General features: G+C 41.4%; 1 non-coding gene across 1 annotated transcript; it reads right to left on the reverse strand.

Annotated features, from left to right (window-relative positions):
- Positions 1 to 8,121: 8,121 nt before the first annotated feature.
- On the reverse strand, positions 8,122 to 8,228 carry LOC141603871 (small nucleolar RNA R71). The gene has a single exon (XR_012525712.1). It is a non-coding gene; the product is annotated as a small nucleolar RNA R71 (small nucleolar RNA).
- Positions 8,229 to 9,326: the final 1,098 nt, after the last annotated feature.

Below are 9,326 nucleotides of genomic sequence, written 5' to 3' on the forward strand. Positions count from 1 at the left end.
ATTTTTCTCTCTAAACTTCTCTAAGTTTTTGTTGTGTAAAAGAATGAATAATACACTAGTCAATTACATAGTGTATGTAATAATATAAATTGTAAAAACCCTTGGCCTTTTCACTATGAAAAACCGGGTATAGGGGGGGTGGTAAGGGCCAATGAAGGACCAAGATACTCATCACAAAAGCAACTAGGTGTGCATGGCTATATATTAGGTTTAATGATCATGTTTCCCACTTAAAAATAATCAACACAATTTTTAAACTAATACTCCCTCCATTTCGGCACTTATATAAAATGGAAAGTCCATTTTATATTTGTCATTTGTCAATTATCACATGTTACTAGTCATGTGAAATTTTCATGTATTTTTAACATATTAAAAATCAACGTATTAATAAAAATACGTCATGTACAAAATCGACTTAGTAATTCACAATTACTTGTACCAAAACGGTTTATCAATTATAAATAACAACGTCTTGTATTTATAATAAATTATTCATTCATTTCCAATTGTTTCGTAAACAATAATTTTATCTAAGTAATAAAACAATTTGATTACTTAGACCATATCTTATTTAATCGAATTACAATAAGATGCGTCAATAATACTCACAAAATTGTCCGTCAATTTTAAGCAATTTAATTTACCCGTATCGAGATACGATCAATTAAATAATCAATTAAGAGTGTTACCCTTTAGATATGACCTAAGGGGATCAACTGATCACCACCGTTGCACGACAGTAATGTCAAACTCTAGTCAGACAATCATTACCGATATGTGTGGACCAGTTGACTGTAAAATATTACATCCCACACGTATTCTTAAAATGAGATTTAAACATGTGATCATCATGATCGACAGTTGTGATCGCATTATTGTCGGAGGACACATATTCCAACAGTGGGTGTGTCCCGATCCCCGGTTGTGTGGAAGTGTGTTGGAGGGTGATTTCCTATCTTTCATCGTACCTTTTTTGTTTTCATCTTGTATTCTCATATGTTAGGTAAGCTTAGTATCGCATGCATTGAAAATTTATATCATTAAGCTAACACTTGGGTTTTGAATGATCTGTGGTGAACCATATGGTGACTTCCACCCATATGGGGAGCAGTGTTGACAGGTTAACATGATTCATTCGAGGACTTGGGTAGCGGTCTTCACTTGTCGTCACATCTTGTATTTATCTTAGCCTTTTGACAACTAAAATCCTACTTTTCGATTAGGGTTGTATAACATTTGGGATGGTTATGGAATCCCAAAACTTGTAACCATTTAACTATAACTTATCTATTGCTTTATTTTGAGTTGGGAACTTCTTTACTTGATTGTTCGCACTAAAAAAACTTGGAAAACCAAGTCTTGTGATACCTCCATGTGTTGAGAATGCCTAAAGGAAAGGATCCCGACTTATGGGGGTGTTACAAAGTGGTATTAGAGCATCGGTTTTGGAGCCTAAATCAATGAACCAATGAACTAGGGGGAGTCAATCTAAAATGATCCCGATTTGAGTCATATAGAACTTGTAACAAGTTTTGGAGACATCCCAAAGTTGTTCCATTGTCCTCTTAACTTAAGTCGGTCACTATGCGGGGGCAATGGGCCATGTGTGATCCATATGGTTGTTACATATTTCTTGCTTAGTATTGTGGATTTGTTACATGCTTGGTAATATCCTATGTGACAACATGTTGATGATGATATGATTAGGAAAGGTGTATTGGATGTGTTAATGTGAAGGTATACTAATTGCCGTCATATGTGAGTTGTATACCGTATCAATGCCTCTACTTCTCCCATACATACGTTTAGGAACATGAAAATGGGGTTGTATGTGGACTTGTAGGAGTTGCGGATGGGTAAATAGCCCTTATACTTGGTCAAGTGGGAAAAGCGACTCGGCTGACTAGAAGGCACTCGACTGAGTGCTCCTACCATTCGACCGAGTGGGCATATTTATACACCCTTAGGACCTCCTATAAGTTTTAGCACTCGACCGAGTGGTGGATCAAATCGACCGAGTGTGTGTCACTCGGCCGAGTAGGAGGACCACTCGACCGAGTAGACTTGGGGGGATATCTGGAAACATTTTGTAAGCCGAGTCACTCGACCGAGTGGGACACCACTCGACCGCGTGGGCTCACCACTCGACCAAGTGATAATCCGCACTCCATCGAGTGGATCTGTGTTGTGGTCAATGCTTTTTGCCTCCTAATTTGGAGCATGTATTGACGTTTGTTACGCTCATTGAAGAGACATAATGCCGAGAACCCGTGCAAGGACTCCTTCGCCTCCATTCCGCGTGTCCAAAGAATAAATGGAGCGACTCATAACCCAAAATGAAGCCCTCACCGGGGCCCTTAGGAATGTCATTAGAGAGAGAGATGCGGCAATGGATGCCTCTGCCGTGAGCCCCGCCATCTCGCGCCACCGCTCACCAAGTACCTTGGGGTTGAGGAGCCATGTCTCTTTAGCGACTGGGTGAGGGAAATGGAGAATGTGTTCGAGGTAGTAAGGTGCCCCGAAGAGCTCAAGGTGGAGCAAGCCGCCTTCTACTTAGGAAGTCTCGCGGGAGGATGGTGGTATAAGGAGAGGGACGCTATGAGGGAATTTTATGAGGAAAGAGGTGAGGTCGCAATACCATGGACCGATTTCAAGGGGGAGATGAAGAATTAATTCATTCCCGAGCATGTGAGATGCAAACTCCGGGTGGAGTTCGATCACTTAGTCATGACCGATGTTATGATTGTTCGAGATTACTACATCCGTTTCAACGAACTAGCTACATACGTGTCAGACCTTCATCTTACCCAATCCCACATTGCTCTCATGTTTGAGGAAGGACTAACCTTCAAGATCCTAGAGAAGCTTCAACCCGGAGATGTGTCAAGTGTGGAGGAGGTCTATGTGATGGCCGGAAATACAGAGAGGTTACTCGGCATTGCCAAGGAGGCTAAGGAAAGGTCGGGGGAAAAGAGGAAGGTCGAAAGTGTGAATGTAGGGTACTAGCCCAAGAAGAATAATTTGAACCAAGTTAGATCCTACTCGGGAGGAGCACCCACAATTGGCTACGGGAAGTCGGGCGGCTATGGCGGAAGGGCCATGAGTGACGGAGGAGGACCTCAATGCTATAATTGTGGTGGCTTTAGCCACAAGAAGGTGGAGTGCACGAGCACCCCAAGAGGACCCAACCGGAGGTTCGGGCAAGGAAACTCCTACTACACTCCTTCTAAAAGTGGGACCAACAACCGATGTTCGGGAGCATGGAGAAACCCAAGGAATGTTAACTCCATCTTCATTGGCGGCAACAACCGGGGAAATTTCAACCGGGGAGCTCCATCTAGGGCGACTAGCTTTACAAGAGGCAATGCTTCGGGGAGTTGGCCAACCCATTCAGAAAGCACGGTGCAAGGTGAACCCAAGTCTAGTGGCAAGCTCTTTGGCATAGATAAGAAGAGTGCCGAGGAGGATGCCCACGTTGTCTCCGGTACATTCCTTATTAATTCTTATCCTTGTTTCGTTTTATTTGACTCGGGGGATAACCATTATCTTGTGTCTAAGAGTCATGCGTCGACCCTAGGATTGAGGGAGGGATAATTAGCCAATGATGATGTATCTTAACCTTCGGAGGAGTCAATCTTATGTTCAAAAGTATATAAAGAAGTGTCGGTCATAGTGCATGAGACCAACTTTCCGGCAAACCTTTTCAATTTCCCTCTAGAGGGGTTTGAAGTGATCCTTGGGATGGATTGGCTAAGTAAACACAAAGGCAACATAGATTTTTACTAAAATAAGATCGCCTTGAGGGGACCCAAGGGTACTAGGGTGTCATACAAGGGCTACTTAGTCAAGCCTAAGGTAAAGCTAGTTTCGGTGATGACCTTGAAGACATGCTTGAAGAAGGGTTGTCCTGTGATCTTGTGTCATGTATGGGACACTAGTGTGGAGAGACTGCAAGCACATGATATACCGGTAGTGAGGGATTTCGAGGATGTCTTCCCGGAGGAGTTGCCCGGGTTACCTCCTCCTAGAGAAGTGGAATTTGGGGTAGACTTGAAGTCGAGTACGGGACCAATCTCTAAGGCCCCGTACTGGATGAGTCCAAAAGAATTTGAAGAGTTGAAGAAACAACTTTTGGACTTGGCGGTTAAAGGCTACATAAGGCCAAGTGTTTCACCATGGGGAGCACCGGTCCTCTTTGTAAAGAAGAAGGACGGGACGTTAAGGCTATGCATAGATTATCGATTTTTGAATAACGTCACCATTAAGAACAAGTATCCTCTACCAAGAATTGATGATTTGTTTGACCAACTTAGTGGAGCCGGAATATTTTCAAAGATCGACCTAAGATCGGGGTATCACCAATTGAAAATCAAGGATGAGGACATTGCAAAGACCGTATTTAGAACAAGCTACAGACATTACGAGTTTGTAGTAATGCCATTCGGGTTAACAAACACACCGGCCGCTTCCATGAACCGCATGAAGAGTGTGTTTAGTCAATACTTGGAAGAGTTCGTGGTGGTATTCATAGATGACATTTTGGTCCACTCCAAGACCAAGGAAGAGCACGAGGAGCACCTAAGAATTATTCTACAAACGTCGAGAGAGCACCAACTCCATGCAAAGCTTATTAAGTGCGAGTTTTGGTTAGAGAAGGTGGCTTTCCTAGGGCATATAATATCAAAGGAAGGAGTTGCCGTGGATCCTACCAAGTTTGAGGCCGTGCCTAAGTGGGTGGCACCCAAGAATGTGGCAGAAATTTGAAGCTTCCTAAGCCTAGCCGGGTATTATCGCCGATTTGTGAAAGACTTCTCCAAAATTGCTAGACCCTTGACATCGTTCATGAGGAAAGAAAGCCATTTCAAATGGGATGGGAGTTGTGAGACGGCCTTCTTGACCCTAAAGGAGCGTCGGACCACGGCCCCGGTACTAGCCTTACCGGAAGGGAGTGAAAATTTTGAGGTATATACCAATGCTTCAAAGAATAGTCTAGGATGTGTGCTTATGCAAAATGGTAGAGTCATTGCCTATGCCTCACGACAATTGAAGACCTATGAAGAGAACTACCGAACCCACGACCTAGAATTAGGAGCCGTTCTCTTTGCCTTAAAGATTTGGAGGCACTACTTGTATGAAGCAAACTTTAAGGTTTTTTCCGACCACGAAAGCTTGAAGTATATCTACACCCAAAAGGAGTTGAACATGAAACAAAGGAGATGGATTGAGCTGATTAGGGACTATGAGATTGAGATTGTCTATCATGAAGGGAAAGCTAATGTGGTGGTCGATGCCTTGAGTAGGAATTCGGTGCACTCCTTGTGTACCGCCTTGTCCATGCTAAGGTTGAAGGAAGAAGTGAGCAAGATGGGTATCCATGTCATACGAAAAGGGGAAACAATGGGTGATTTGACCTTAGAGCCCGAGTTATATGATGAAATCCGGGGAAGGCAAGCAAGTGATGTGAAAATTCAAGAATGGAAGGGAATATACTACAAAAGGGAGAGCCCTCGAGATTCGAGTTACACGAGGATTGAAGTCTTAGGTTCAAAGGGAGGAGGTGTATACCAAATGATGATGAACTTAAGAAGAATATTATGAATGAAGCCCACAACACACCTTATTTGGTGCTTCCGGGTGGGGATAAATTGTACAAGGACCTCAAGAAAATGTTTTGGTGGTCTGATGTGACTCATATTTAAGCATATTTAGTCCCCGAATTAACCTCGTTCATGTGCTTTATCGCACTTAATTAGGTCATTTACTATATTTAGTTTCCCATTTTGCATCTTCTTTGAGGTTTGGTCTCCTTGGTCAGAAAGAATTGCCAACCTTGCATTTCTGAGGCGAAATGGAGCTAAATGGATTGCATCTAATGACCAAGAATCAAAGAGAAGACCAATACCAGAGGCCTAAGTGGATAAATAAAGTGAAATTGGCAATGATAAAAGGATCCTAGCATCCCCAACACGATCCTTGCGGATTGTTAAGGAGCTAAACAAGAGAAGCACTCTGACCAGGGATCCGAGCGGCCCGAGAACGATCCGAGCGTGCCATACCGCAAGGATCTGAGCGGCTTCACCCCATGACGAGCGGGGTGGAGTGCAAAGATCCGAGTGTGTCCTCTAGGATCCGAGCGGATCCCAAGTTAGAATAGCCCGTGCAACAGCACGGAACGAGCGGATCGAGGCAGGACTAGCAAGGAGGATTCGCGCATTTCCCTCGAGAGTAGCATTTCCTCAAGCTTTCTTAGGGGCTTAATAGTCATTTAAGCCCTTAGTAACCCTAATACTTGTACCTAATCTTTAGTATAAATACCCCTTTTTACTACCTAGATAGCATCCAATTTTAATCAATTCTTAATCCAATCTTAATACTCTCTTAAATTAGTCTTAATTTAGTTATAATACAATTCTCAATATTAATCACATCTTAATCTTTCCCTAATTTCACTATTGTTCTTCCTTTTATTTGGTTAATTAGAAGAGTATTTGGGTTTATTTGGAGGATTGACAACCTTTCATCAATCATCAAGTACTTCTATTATTCTTTACTTTATTATTTGGAATCATCTTCATAGGTATAATTCCTCTTTAGCCTTGTTTAATTATTGTTAATCACTTTCATTTATTCATCATGTTTTGCTTTGTTAGTATGATTGACAACCTTATTAGCATGCTAAACTTGATTATGAGTGAGTAGTTCTTTAGCTAGGGTTAATGGGGAATTAGGGGAAATAAACATGGGGATTGATCTATGCTTAATTAAATATGTCTTCATAATTAATTTGCTTGCTTGTTGACATTTCAACTTATGCATATGTTATGTTTGATGAAATGTGAGCCTATGAATCCTTGCATTTTTACCCATCACTTATCTCTTCAATGAGACTTGTAAGATATAAACCAACTCGAGCCTCATTAGACCATGCATAAAGTTAAAAAGGAAGGATTAAGTCGTCTTGTAGTTGTTGTACAATCTAGATGACTCGGCTCCGGGAGCCAAACCTTCTTAGGGATTGTAAGATATACACTAACTCGATCCCATCACGGCAATAAGTGCTTGCATCTAGTTGAGAACATGTTTGTATGATCAACTCCCATGAATCCCCTTTGAACCCATGACACCCTAGTGCCTTTAATAATATTTTTACAAACCTCTTTAATTACTTTACTTTGTTTTCATTGATTTTCTTTCATTTTGTTGATTAGTTTAGATTGTGCATCATCTCAACCCAAATTGTGACACCCTAAGACATAGCTATTTACAATTGAGAATCCTACACCAATACCCGTCCATTGGGATCCAACCTTTACTTACCTCTTTACTAAGAGTAGTTTGTGAAGTTATAAATATTGTTTTGGTTGGTAGCTTTTGACGACGAGTTTGAACCGGACCAAAAATGGCGCCGTTGCCGGGGACGGTGTTAAATTGATTTGATTTTCATTAGTTGTTTTTAGTTGTGTCTTTCTTTACCTTGGGGAAGTCAAACTCCTCAAGGTTGTTCTAATTGTTTTCGAGTTGTTTGATATTTGACATGACTAGGAGATCACAAGGTAATCCATTACCTATTGATCTTAAAGCGAAAGGACCTCAACCAACAATAGAAGAGTTGCTAGAGGAACTTCAAGAGTTGTAGGTATTGGAGAAATTCTGGACTTACAACCAAATAACATTGAGTTCACAAACCCTTTTGCAGGAGATGGAGAGGATAACCCAATACAAAACCCACCACAAAATCAACCCACAATGCCTAAATTTTCATCACATTCCGTACCAACGGAGGAGACCCTACCAAATGGTACTTCTACACCACCACATTTAACCGGTAATTTCATTGCCAAATCCGCATTCATACAATTAGTTGAGAGAGGTCAATTTGGAGGTATGCCTATTGAAGACCCTCAATCACATATGGAGACTTTTTCTGAATATTGTGATGCGATTTCTCAAACCGGAGTTAGTCAAGACCAAATCCGATGGGTATTATTTCCTTTTTCTTTGATAGGTACCGTAAAGCAATGGTTGAAGAGCCTAGACAAGGCTACCCATGGTATTGATTCATAGAAGAAGTTAGCACTTGCTTTCTACAAGAAATTATATCCTTCGGGGAAGGCCAATATGTTGAGAGCCCAAATCACCGGGTTCAAGCAAAGGGATAAAGAATCATTATAAGAAGCATGGGAGAGATTTAAGGACACTTGTCGTTCTTGTCCACACCATGGACTTAGCAAGTGGTTCCTTGTGCAACAATTTTGGAATGGTTTATATGAAGACTCCCGCAACATTCTCAATATGGGATGCAACGGAATGTTTACCGAAGTTGATGACAATCAAACATGGGCAAAAATCGATGAGATGTCGGTTCATAATTCCCAATATAGTAGTCCTCGAAAGGCCACTAGAGGAGGAAAGCATGAGGTAGATTCCAACACACAATTGGGTGCTCAACTAAGTGCTCATATTGACACCATCAATTTGAAGTTTGAAAAGGCCATGGCTAAGCTTGATGAAGCTTCCAAATCACCCAAACAACATTTTAATACTATAGTGGCATCATCCTCAATTCCAAGAGGGGTATGTGAGAGTTGTGGAGCTTTGGGACATGACCAAAGTGAATATAGGGGAACAAATGAACAAGTGAATGCTTTCCAAGCATACAAGAGTGGCACCCCTTATTCCAACTATTACAATGAGAATACCAAATTCCATCCAAATCTTTCATCCAAGAGCCAAAATGTTCAAAACCCTCAACAAACATACATCCCACCTCCAATGAGAAATCAAGCTCAAAGACCCTTTTACAACCAAAGCAAAAGTTATCAAAATCAACCTTCCTACAATTAATCCAATAACAAAGGCTTTGATGTCCAAAAAGCGGTCCTCCAAATGCAAAAGAACCAACAAGAACTTTTCACCCAAATGCAAAAAGATAGCCAAGCCAAATATATCACCATCAACAACATCCTAGCCCACACCAAGATGTTGGAAACTCAAATGTCTCAATAACCATCTTCTATCTCTCAAAAACAAAAGCGGCAATTACCACCTCAAGGTAATCCACCAAGACATGAAAAGGTGAGTGCAATCCATTTGAGAAGTGGTACAAGAGTTGAAGGGCCGAAGAGGCCAATTGATGAAGATGCTGTTAATGCTAGTGACAAGAAAATAGTTATGGAGAACTCTAAGGAAGAAGAAGAAGAAGAAGAACCCACCACCAATGAAGTTTCAAAGAAGAAGAATGAAGAGAAGGCTAAGGATAAAGAGCCTATTGTGATTAGACTTCCATTCCGAAGTCGTCAAGCTAAGCCTAAGCTTGATGATCA

The sequence above is a fragment of the Silene latifolia genome, chromosome 9 (genome assembly GCF_048544455.1).
Source record: "Silene latifolia isolate original U9 population chromosome 9, ASM4854445v1, whole genome shotgun sequence".
In the NCBI taxonomy this organism is placed as follows: domain Eukaryota; kingdom Viridiplantae; phylum Streptophyta; class Magnoliopsida; order Caryophyllales; family Caryophyllaceae; genus Silene; species Silene latifolia.